Source organism: Stegodyphus dumicola, chromosome 1 (assembly GCF_044657685.1).
Source record: "Stegodyphus dumicola isolate Sdum_Otavi_A_Nest chromosome 1, ASM4465768v1".
Classification (NCBI taxonomy): Eukaryota; Metazoa; Arthropoda; class Arachnida; order Araneae; family Eresidae; genus Stegodyphus; species Stegodyphus dumicola.
The window spans coordinates 165,172,662-165,185,934 of record NC_140768.1 but is presented as its reverse complement, the minus strand read 5'-3'; positions in this window follow the sequence as shown (position 1 = coordinate 165,185,934).

Below are 13,273 nucleotides of genomic sequence, written 5' to 3'. Positions count from 1 at the left end.
TTCCTGATTGTGAAGGAAAATTTCTCGTTTCCGAAAAATACTGTCATTTTACCGACGCGCGAGTTCCTGGATAAACATTTCCGACCCGATTTACACGACGTCCAGTTGGACGATCTCACGTTTAAACTCAACCCGTGCATCGAGCACTATATCAACCACCTGTATTCTCAAGACCCGACCGACTTGAAACGCAATAACGCCATGGATGTGTTTGATCGGCGTTTCCATTACGAACTGCTACGGAATTTAAGTGTTGGCAACACGAACGAAATTGGTTTAGGCGTGAACAATACCACGAAGATGCAAGAAGAAATGATGGTGCATTTCAAGAGCACGCTTCAGCAACGTCTTTGCGGTTTATATCACTATATTAATAATTCAAATGTAGCGACGCTCTTCGACAAGATAAAGGTATGCGACATGGCGAATGGAGGTCTCTTTGTCGACCCTAAAACGGAATTCTCTCCTTTTTACAATTTCCTGCTGGCGCATTGTTTATTCGATTTTCATAAACTACCCAATTTAGACCTCGTTCCCGAAACCGTCATTTCGAATGTCGCGTACAAGAAAGGGGTTGGGTTTTATACGTTAGAAGATATTTGTCACCCTGAACCGATTGTTGTGATGGGAGAAGAAACAGGATCTTCGTATCTCTATCAATCCAAATGCATCACGTATCCCAAAGAAACGGCTTTAAATAAACAATTGACGAGAAAGGATTTGCCCGATAATCTCATTATGAAAAATGCCATGCAGTTCTCTGATACGCGGTTCCTAACTTGCTAAATGCGAAAAGAGTTTGGAGAAATAAATTGATTTGGTTGGGGGTTAAAAAGTCAGTACAGAAAAATTTCTATTATGTGAAAAGGAAAAAAAAAAAACAAAATGGTAATATACCTTGACACAGAATCTGTTTTCATCATGTAGAAGCTTGTACACAGGCCACAGCATCAAACGATCTGAAATGAAACTCGAATGGCTTAAATAGATAAGTGAGAACACATTCTTGAAAAAAAAATGGTCTTGTTGATCGAGTCGGCTGGAAAAAATTTTTGAAATCTTAAAAAAAAAAAAAAAAAAAAAAAAAAAAAAAACTTTTTGTTAATTTTTATCATGTCTTTAGACATGATAAAAATTAACAACCCCTTCCCTTTTTGTCTGGGAATGTTGTCTCACACTTTCTAAAAATAGACCATAACTCATCCTTTCTAATGGCAATCATTCCAAGAATGAGTTACGGTTTGTTTTTCGAAAGAGTGAGACAACATTCCCAGACAAAAAGGGGAGGGTAGTTAATTTTTATCATGTCTAAAGACATGATAAAAATTAACAAAAAGTTTTTTTTTTTTTTTTTTACTTCTAATCCAGATCACGACGAGACCTGAGAGCGTACGGTTTATACGCAAATTTACTAAACTTGTTCTTCATAGAACTGGCAGAAACCTCACCTAAATAGACTGGATCCTCATTGCCTTTTACATCCTCAGCCTCCTTCTTAGGCTTCTCTTTCTTGAATGGTTTGCACAGATCTGGATTGATCTTGCCTTTGATGGGAACCTGGTCTGGATCCACCTTTTCAGTTTTGATTTTCTCTTTATCGAAGGTAGTGGAAATGGTTTCGTTAATAATATTTCTCGAAGAAGGTTCTAAAATATTTAACTGAAACACGGGTTTTTCGATCATATTCAGAGCATCTTCTTGAAAGAGAATCATATCTCTACAAATGCCTCCTACTCTACAATACAAAGCGTCCGTTTCGTAAAAGTACCGCGAATTAATTTTAATATTTAAAATACCAATAAACATATCGTTATTCACAAATTCTTGGTCCAGGGTTTCTTGAAACACGTTTAAAAGGGTCGTTCCATCAAACACTTTGGTTTTGCGTAAACACCATTGATTTTGAGACATCTGAGAATTCAGATCATTTCGTTGACTCATTTGCCGACACGCTTTACAGAGAGAAGGTCTACATTTTTCAATGAAGAACCGACATTGTTCTGAAATCAGCATTTGGGAATGATCGGCGGCCACGGCTTTGGTAATGTCCACCAGAGGAGGACAGAGTTTACATATGAAAGAATGGGCATTCAGATTCCTCTTATAATTAGTAGCGCAGAGAACCCAATACCCCGCTACGAGAATATTATAATGATGATTGAAATCTTTAATATTTTCAATCTGAATATAACCTTTTTCTACGGGATGCTGGAACGGGATCGCTTTAGCTTGAAAATCTTGAAACTGAGGATTGTTGGCTAATATATTTTTCCATTCCCGGCTCACGAGGTTTAACGTTCTCGGGTTATTTTCAACGATTTCGTCAATCCCCGCTTTTAAAATCGGGTGCGCAAGAATACGATCGATTAACTCTGAATATTCCATAGTTCCCCTTTATTATTATTTTATGGACTTCTAAACATCTCGGTCTGTTTCCTCAATTCTTTAGCGTACCGGTCAATGATTTCAATCGTTTGATTCATGCAATAGGTTAAGAATTCATCTTTAATGTAGGCTGTATGCGACCCCTGCCAATCTAACCCTCCTGTCAGAGTTTGTACGTCCCATTTGATGTATTGCAATAAAACATCGGTCCATTCTTTCACAGTCATATTGGATCGAATGCTTCGATCCACGAAATCCAATTTATTCAGCACGGATCTAATATATTCCTCCGACGAAAAAACGGTTTTTCCGTACACGACATCAAATCGTAATCGAAAATAGGACACGTATAATTGATAAAACAGGTCGCTGAGCATTTTGAAATCGGACGATTTGGAGGGAGAAGGGGTTGGTTCGGTTTTAATGTGTTCCAATTCCTTTTGCAAGTGGGCTTTTTCGTCCAGACATCGATCTAAAGCGTGTTTGGCCTCTTGTAAATCCAATGACAGACCTCTTACATAGTCTTCGTCGACCGTCGATACGTGCTTTCGTTTATATTTCGAAGTATCGGACATTTCTACATCCTGCGGAGCTACGAGAGCTTTAGCCAGTTGGTTTTCTAAAGTTTGGTTTCGAGACCGAGACACTTCCAGTTGGTTTTGTAAATCTTTCACTTCCCGCTGTAATTCCTCCACTTGATCCGTAGGATACGTAATGGCCGGTACAGTAGTGGGTTCTTTCACTTCGGTAATGTGAGGACGTTCCTACAACTGCCGTCGGTATAGGTCTCGTTCCTGCTCGAAATATAAAATCACCGAATTCGCCAATTCTTCAATGGGATCCGGTATGTTCGGAAACTGGGCTCGAAGCGTGACAATTTGTTTATAAACGAGATCTTGAAATTGTCGATGCTCGTGAATCACGTTTTGGAGTTGATGGACAACGGCTTGCGGCCAATCTTCTCTTTGATCACTAGGGTCATTCTGAAGGATCGTTTTTAGGAACGTGGTCAATTTCGTTTTGGCGTAGAGGAGGTACTCATTACATTTCGTATAATTACTTTCGACTTGATCGAGTTTCTGTTTCAATTCGAAAAGTTGTTCTTTGGTTTTACGGAGCTCGACTTCACAATCGTTGCGATTCTCGACCTGTCGAGCCCATTCGATCATGCTCGACGCCAAATTATCGAATTGAACGACCGGTATTTCGGGAAAATGACCTTTCAGTTGCGCCAATTGCGTTTCGAGGGTCCTCTCTAGATTTTGTTTGAAATGGAATACTTTTTCGAGTTCCGAGAGAATCTGATGGTAATCCGTGGCCCCAAAATACGCATTCCATTTAGTCCGTATCAGAGTTACCAAATTCGTTTTCAGGACCTCCAGTTTCTTTTCCAAAGCGACGCGTTGCCGTTTTTCATGTTCTAGACTCTGCTGTAATTTTTTATGTTCTTGGCTACGATCCCGATGGAGTTGAGCTTGGATTTGTTGTAGGACCTCCTTCGCTTCGTTCTGGTTCTCAATCGATTGTTGAAGATCGTGCAATCGTTGCAAGAGGGTCGTGTCTTCCATCATGCTTTTAGAGGAAGAAGGGAGACTGTGAAGAACGGAATGAGCTAAATTGTCGGGCGTTAGCGATTGATTTAAAGCATTCCCGAGAAGTGTTAATTGGTTCAAAAGCTGTGTTTGCCAATTTTGTAAATACTGGATATACGTTTGAATTTGCTGGAAGAAAAACGTTTTCCAATCTTGGTTCGCACCTAAAGGTTTCCAAAATGAGGGGGGAAGGATCGTCTGTAAAAACGTCATAAACTGCGTTTCGTGGAACTCCTTCATTTGTTTAGCCATTTCGTCTCGAAGAATCGTCTCGATATGAGGATTTTTCTTTTGCAGCGTGTCAAGAACGCGTTGAATACCTTCCTGGAAATGTGTTTCGGACTCGATTTTCCATTTTTGCAGGAGGTCGGTTCGTTCTTTCTGACCCTGCTCCAACTGCTTTTCCAATATCCGTTTTTCGTTTTGACAAAGGGTCAATTGTCCTTTCAGTTCCTCGTTCAATTGCTGGACGTGCTGTTTTTGTTCCGATTGATACGATGTTAAAAACTGGTCGAGGGTTTCTTGTAATTGCTCTAATTTAGATCGCGACGACTCGATCATGAGCTGCTGAGAAGGAGGCGATTCGAGCGGTAAAGTTTCAATGACCGTAGTTGTAGAAGAAGGAGGAAGTTTCAGTTGCTCGATCGTTTCTTGTAAAGCCATTTGCAAAGGGCGGATTAAACTTTCCGTTCGTTGCATCCATTCTTCAAGTCCTGTTTCGTAGCGTTGGTGGAGCATTTGCCATTCGTTCATCAAACGGTTTGGAAACTCGATATTATTATTATTCAATTGTTGTTGTTGTGGTTGTTCTACTATTTGCCTCTGCCATTGTATTTTTTCAGACTCGTGCGTTCGAATTTGTGTCTGTAAGGTTTCGTGATCTCGTTTCAATTGCTCCCACTGAGTTTGTAAGGTTTCGTGATTCCGTTTCAGCTGCTCCAACTCAGTCTGCAGGGTTTCTTTCTCCCATGTAAGGCGTTCCAATTGTCGTTGCAAATCCACGACTGAATGCTCTTTTCCGAATCGAGCGGTATTCACATATTGTTCTTTTTCTACTAGAAAATAACGCATTTCGTTTCGGTGCTCTTGTTGGAGCGTCTCGATTTGTTTCTCAAAAGCTTTCCGATCTGCCTCCAATTGAGTTTCCAAAGAAGCGATTTTGTTTTCCAGGTCCTGCGATTCCATCGGAACAATCTCTTCCAAATGCAAGCCCGAAATGCGAAACAAGAAATCGATGATGCTCGAACTCTTTTTATACAGTTGAGGATAGAGATGGAGTAAAGGTCGACTCAGGAGAAAAGCATCGATCACGTCGTCTCGAAGATTTTGTTTGAGACCATCGACAACATTTAAAGATATAAAAGTGGGGTCGGACTGGTATTGAATAAGACATCGAACCAGTTCTCGTAACATTCTTTTCTCTTTGCTTTTTTTTAAATCATTAAAAGGTAGGCTACTTTGTTCAAATCGAGCAACATATATTGATATTTTTCTTCGGAGCGGGACGATAACCAAATCATGACTTCTTTCAAGTAGCGACGATTCTTTCTAAAGTGGGAAACGTATATTTTAAATCCTTCTCGGGTCCATAATTCATTATTTCGGTAAAACGGTAGCCAATAATTACATTGTTCACGATTCACGTCGAGGAACGTTTCATGATGGAATGACGCAATCATGGGCGAAACATACATCACTAAAGACATATTCAAAACGACAAACCAAACACCGGTTAATTTCGTGTCGTCAAAAGTAATTTCACAAGTATAAAAGTCCGATGGAATAGAATCCGTATGCAGGTAAGGTGGAAGGGAGCGTTTCCACAATTTATGAAGTTTGGCAGCCAATTGAGCACTCGCAGCTTGTCCCGTTAAATGTATGAAGTGGAGGATGAGCATGGGATGTAAATAGTGATACCAGTTGGACCACGATTCCCAGACGTGCGTATTTCGTTTGAAAAATCGGAGGCGCATGCAATGCTCTAACTGGAAAGGTTCTCTTTTTATGTAGGTCATCGTCAGATCGCTTAAGGCGCGAAAAGCCATATTGCGAGGAAGTACTTTCCAGAACAAGGAAAACGGATTGATGGTCGAACAAACAAATAAGGTATTATTTTCATAGGAGACCTTGATAAAATCTCGAGAGGGAAATAAACTTTGTAAAAACTGATCGGTCGTATCTCTAGAGACGTTAATCCAACGAGGATCCTCTTTTGTTCCATGCACGCAAAAGACCAAAGACCCACGAGGAAACGGATAGTCTTTGTCTAAATTTTCTCCTTCGAAAATGAGTTGATTTTCACTGACCACGAGAATGCAAGGTGCTCGAACGAGACCCGGGCTAAAATGTTTCAAAGTATCGACATGGAAGATGGCTAGTTTGAAACGAACAGCTATAAAATAATATTGTCTATAAACATTTCCATACGCTTCCACATAATCCGAAACATTGTAATACTTTTCATTATCCATGACAGAGCTTACTTTATCTCGCCTTCTTCCTCGAAAGGAATAAGTCTACAGAGCCAACTTACACGCTTTATATATACATGAGAGATGACGTCATTCAAGGACATAAACAAGGACGTTTATGTCTAGAAAAGTAAAAGCTGGCTGGGAAAAATTTCTCAGATAATCTGAAATGTATATTAAAAAAAAAAAAACTTTTTGTTAATTTTTATGATGTCTTTTAGACATGATAAAAATTAACTGTCCCCTCTTTTTGTCAGGGAAGGATGTCTCACTCTCTAAAAAATATACCTTGACCCATTCTTTTATTGGAGTTCTATTTTTAGAAAGGATGAGTCATGTTCTATTTTCCGAAAGTGTGAGACAACATTCCCAGACAAAAGGGGAAGGTAGTTAATTTTTATCATGTCTAAAGACATGATATAAATTAACAAAAAGTTTTTTTTTTTTTTTTTTTTAAATATCTACTTTAGAATTTTTTCTGAGCTCTGGCTAGAAAGAACTCTGGTTTATCTATTTAAGACGTGCGAAACGAATTTCACTTTAAATCATTCTGTGCCGTGAATTCAACAGTATATAGGAACAGACTTTAGGAAGGTAAAAGTGCTCAGTTTATTTATTCTTTAGAGGAGCACGTGGAGATTTTATAGGATATTTACTTACAAAGCATTGCTTGTATTTTTTTAAGAAATATTAATCAAGTTAAAGATATATAATCATGTCGCAGAGCTTCCATTATTTAACAAGGATTAATTTGGTTGGAGATGCGCCCAACGATGCTTACATTTTCTACCAGATGTCGGGAGGAATCTTTTACTGTAACCGAAAAGACTACGCACAATTTTCTCGATTTTATACTCGAACGTCTGCCGAAAATCTTTTTTTAACGATGGATCTTTGCTCGACGACCCATCATTCCCTTATCCTAGGTATTGATATTAAAACCGAATGCGATGCATCCCTTCCTTCATCTATGCTCTACGATTATGTAGATTCTGTTATTCTCTCAACCTTAAAATTTTACATTTTATCCCTTAAGCATTTTACTTTTATTGTGGCTATCCGTCCAGGAGGTGGTATTCATGTCCATTTGCCGGAAATCTCGATCGCTCATGATGATTATATTCAATTCTGCAGCCAACTTCAACCCCGGTTCTATTACGAAACATCTGAATTTATTTTCCAGTTGGACGTTTTAGCGAATGCGACGCTTGTGAATTCCTCCAAGCCCTATACGAATAAATACGAACCCATGCTGATTATTTATGTAGACGAACAAACCACCTGGCGTTTAGATTTGACCAATCCCAATGCTTTCAGCATGCGATTGTTAGGCATTCAATCAAAATTTAAACGTCGCAAGGATAATACCAATTCCTTTTTTCGTAAACTGCTCCACCTCCAGCCAATGGATATTCAAAAACAACTTTATGAATATATGATGCCTGTGGTGACACTGTACGATCCTTTGTATCGAGTATCGTATCCCACGCTTATTAGCAAAGATGAGGAAGCTGGACCCGACGATGAAAAAGTGGCTACATTTGTGTATAAACTAAAAACCCCGATGTATATTTACAAAGGGAAGGATTTTGGAACCGAAGGTCATCATTGGTTAAAAACGTTTTACTTTATCAAGTTTAACGGGTTTGGGATTTCAGACTTTGAATTAAATAACCGGGCTCTAAAACGATGGTACCGGGAAAGTCAAAATTCTATCTTCATCGAAAACGATGTATTCCAGACGGTGAATCAAGCTCTCAAGTTAGACAATCCTAGTTTGCATTCCGATCCCAATCCCCTTCGTACGATTATGCAGTACAATCAAGGTTACTATTTTTTACCTGTCTTTTGTGCCTTGTGTCAACATTTACGAATGTCCTCCCATACACTCGCACCCCATTTGCGTACGATATTAGAATCTCACGAACTCATAGATTCTGTAGAAAAAATCAACAGTAAAATTATAGATATCATTTCCCAAGATTTTACTCTCGACACGATCCTCTTTTGTGGTTCGAATCTCAATCCTAAAATTTACAAATTTAAAGATAAACTGGAAGCTATTATCAAAACCATGAAAGGCGTTATTTTATATTCGGTGTCTGGAGATCAGCTCGTGGAACAAATTCATCGAATTCAAGAGCGATATTTTCCGATTCTCGTCATTACCATGCACAATTCCTGTAAGAAACCTCAACGCTATATGTGGAATAATATCCACGAGTACTGGCAAGAAGTGCCCCACCAGATAGAAATTCTAAACCTGATGAATGCCATCTGGTCCTCCATTCAGGCCTATGCTCGGAATCAGTTTGCCGATAAAACTAAAAACATGTGTCCATTCACAGACATTATGAAACAGGTCAACATTAATTATGTAGTCTCGTCCATTCTGAGTCGAACCAACATTGATCGTAAAATCATTCAAATGGATCGACATAAATGGCATATTCGAACCCACGATGGGGTTCTGAATCTCTTGACGGGTCATGTAGTAGAGACGGTTCCGGAATTTTACCTATCGGATCGACGTCTGGGCATCAATTTTAGTCGACACGAGTTGATGCAATTTCGTCACGATCCGGATTTGATAGCCATCTATCGTTTATTAACCGACCGGAAATTTTTTCTACAATACCTGAAATGCTGTTTTCTCGACCTCACGGACGATTTACTGGATACACTGCGGGAAAAAGTGCGCGAGTTTCATGACAAACTAGAAACCAACCCGCTCATTCAAAGCATGCTTCATTTTTATGTGCACATGTGTTTCGAATACGATCTGTTCATGTACCTTTTAGATGTCCTGGCCAGTCTTCTCATTGCGACCAATTACGGTTGCAAATTTTTTATTTTGAAAGGCAACACGCGCAATGGAAAAAGTAAATTCTTTCAAATGATCTCGAAGGTCTTTGGAGGCTATAGTCATGGTATTCGAGCCGTCAATTTACAAACGACGAGTGGTCAAGGACTATCAGCCCAACCCGAACTGGCCTCTTCGTTATTTTGTTGTCGGGTAGTGACTGTTGAAGAAATGTCGGGAAAATTAAACGAAAACCTCGTGAAAGAAATCACGGGTAATTCGACCACCAGTTTTCGGAATTTGTACGAGCAAAATGTAGGAGCGATTCCCAGTGCCAAACTCATGGCTTCTACCAATACGTTCCCAGTGTGTACGGCCACAGAGGCGTTTAATGATCGCGTGGTAGCAATTCCTTTTGACGCCGTGTTTACGAAAAATGCTCCATCCCTCACCTCAGAACAAGTGATGCAGGATCAATATTTACTTGAAACCAAAGATTCTATCGTCGAAGATTCCTATAAAGGTTTCTTTTTAATGATTTATCTGCATCTGGCCCACAATATTAACATGGAGGACGGCATGATCTGTTACCGTTCCGAACCTGAAATATTAGTAGAATTCAAAAAAGAATTTTTATCTTCGACCGATATTTTTACACAATTCAAACAGTATGCCGATGTACAAATCATTCCCGGTTCTGTTACGACCTTTAACGAACTGAAATCGGCCATTCGACAATTTTTGAAAACGATGCGCGACACCTCCATCCACGAAACGGAACTCATTATGCGTTTCAATGATGAATTTGGACATTTGAAACGGACCGAAATGGATTTCAGTTCCTTTTCAGCCGAAAATAATATTTCTTCGTCTTTGGATATAGTAGAACCCCTTCAGTTTGAAAATGCCGAATTGAATTCGTCTCTCAAACGAAAGCATGACGACGAAGAAGGAGAACACTCAACCACGAAACATTTAAAAGTGGACGATGAACCCATTTATTGCCTCAGCATAAAAGACAAGTTATTTATTACGATAATGTTATCATCAAAAATCTGAAAAAAGACAAGAATTACTAACCTTTTTACATATGCATGAGGTAGGTTCCCAACATTTCATTGTGTAATGACTTGGAAAAAACAAAAGTTGACTGAAGAAAGCCAGATTTCAAGATGTTTCTTCTTCAAAAACACAGAATCATGTGAAGTGAAACTCGCAATGCTGAAATATATAAGTGAGAGTCCATTCTTAAAAAAGGGTGATGTCCGGTCGATCGAGTCGGGTTGGAAAAATTTCTAACAGCTGAAAAAAAAAAAAATACCCCCCCCCTTTAAGTCTGAAAATTGATGTCTTCAATTTTTCGAAAATTGAAGACATCAATTTCGGAAGAAAAAGGGGATTTTTTTTTTTTAATAAAATTTTTTCTCAAGAACGTTGTTCTTACAGTCCTGGTATTGACATTAACGTAGCTGCTAGAATAAAAGCCATTGTAGGTATTTCAGCTAAGCACAAACAGAGGCATGGAAACAACTTTTTAAGAATTTCTTCAACGGGTACCGTGGATTGATAAACGCAGTTTCCTGCAGCATCGCATGTGCGTTTATAATGTTCTGAGAGAAGATACTTGTACTGTTCAAAATAATTCCAGGGAATGAGGACTTTTCCACTACATGTTTTAGCAAAGTAGATTTCACCTTGGGCATCTTTCAGGACGTAAGGTTCTTCATTTTTCACTAAATAATATTCGTTCCCTCGGAAATCCACCGGGTATCGTTCTTTTCCGTCCGCGTATTTGGCCAGAACGAATTCGTTTTGAATTTGAATAACGAGGGATTTTTTACGTTGTAGAGGATATTTTTCATTTCCTTTCCGATCTTTGGCATAATATGGAAGGCCGTCTCGGGTTTTAGCGAAAATCACCTTTGTTGGGATAGATTTCCCCCTTTTGGGAGTGAATGGCATACCTTTCATGACCATATTCACTTTTCACAAAGACGGGATCTTTTTTTCGATATTTGTAATATTCGCTACCATATCGATTCGGATAAAATTCCATTATATTGCTTTATCTTTTCAAAACTAAATTTCTCGTCTAATGATTTTATTTTTACTTTTCTTCGTGAGCATGTTTAGCTAATAAATATTGATGATATTTATTGCCGTGCATTAAATAATCCATTGTGATCCAAGTATATTTCGGATTCGCGAGTAGTGCGTAAAAATATAAGAGATAGATGCAAGTGATATGGTAATGAGCAGAATCTTTAGGAAAAAACTGACTGGCCATTTTGCGAATAGGGTCTAAGACTTCTTCATTCGATAAAATAAATTCTTCATCATTCCATTCCAGGGCATTAAACAGGGGCTGCTGATCGATTAAAAGATATAGGTGTCCATATTGCGACATATTATCTAACACGTGACGGATATGAGCAACGGCCTGTGATTGAAAATCTCGAACGAGTCGAGGCGTAATCTCAAAAAATAAATTCAGAAACCGGTACGTCGCTTGATAGTTTTCAAGTTGAGGATTTTGCCCAATCACGAATCGGATGAGTCGATCAATCGGTAATTGAATAGTTTTCAAAACAGAAATATCGTAATACTCTGCCATGCTTGTTTAATCCTTCGAACCGAAGAAGAAGAAAAAAAAATTAAATTAAATTGAAAAAAAAAAAATGAATCATTCAACCTTTCTTCCATGGCGAATCACCGAACGGTTCAATCGACAAATAGGTCCCTCCTTTCTATATATTGTTCTTATTTCCCATACTGCCACGTTTAATTTGGAAAGAGATTTAAAATCGACCTTGGGTCTTCAATCTTGGTCCTTAATACAATTTCTACAAAAGTTTCGTCAACATCGAGTGGGTATAGAATATATAACTCTGTTCACTCGCAAGGATAAGATACGTCTAGGACCTATTGCAGTACAAGTATCAGAGCGGATTTGTTTCCAACAATTAAAGAAAAAATATGGAACTCAATCCATCCACTTAGTTGGAGCCACCTATCTAAAAGGCAAATTGAGAGATTTTCATGTGATAACCGTAGAGGATTTTAGATTCAATGTTCTCCTGAAACAAGATGACCGATAAAAATAAAACATGGAATCCTATATCGTTCTCAATTTCGAAGGTTTCGAATTGAATGGTGATCCTCTCGCCAAAGAACTTAATCTTTCTTATAATGATGACTTTTCCGACTATATTATTAAAGAAGTGGCTTATATCACCCATGATCGTTCCCAAGGCATTATCTACGTGGAACCACCCATACCGTGGTCTGAATTATCCTATTCCGCCAAACAAAGTGTATCAAGTGTTCATTTACCGTTAGCGGATATAACGCAGGGCTTTTCATGGAATGAGGGTCATTTGCCGTACGATCAATTAAAACCGTTTCTCGTAGCTCTAACGGCAGGATATAAAAACATTTACTGCCCTCATTATTGGAAAATTAATGTTTTGTACCAGATACTGGCCCGTCCTATTTATTTCAATTTCGTCTCCAAGAACAAGGAGGCGTTTCATACCGCGCCCATACCAATGAACTATGAATATTCATCGTTTTGTCCGAAACATATAGGTCGGACCAAATATTGTGCTTTCCAAGAAGCTTTGTTTTATTTTCATCGCCTTCAAGAGTACAAGAAAGAAACCTTTCCGTTTGTCATTCATAAATCTTTAGAAAAAAATGAAAAAGAAAGAGACTTACCTCCAACATTATCCAACACGTTATAGAATACTTTTTTTTTTCCTTCCCCATGAATGAGTCAACTAGGATCTAGGTGGGTCCCTCTTCAACAGCACGTACACATTTGAAGCGAAACTCGAAATGCTTAGATAGATAAGAAAGAGTTCATTCCTAAAAAAAATGGTGATGACTTGTGAATCCAGTCGACTGGAAAAAATTTCTCAGAGCTATTAAAAAAAAAAAAAAAAAAAAAAAAAAAAAAAACTTTTTGTTAATTTTTATCATGTCTTCTAGACATGATAAAAATTAACTATCCCCTTTTGTTT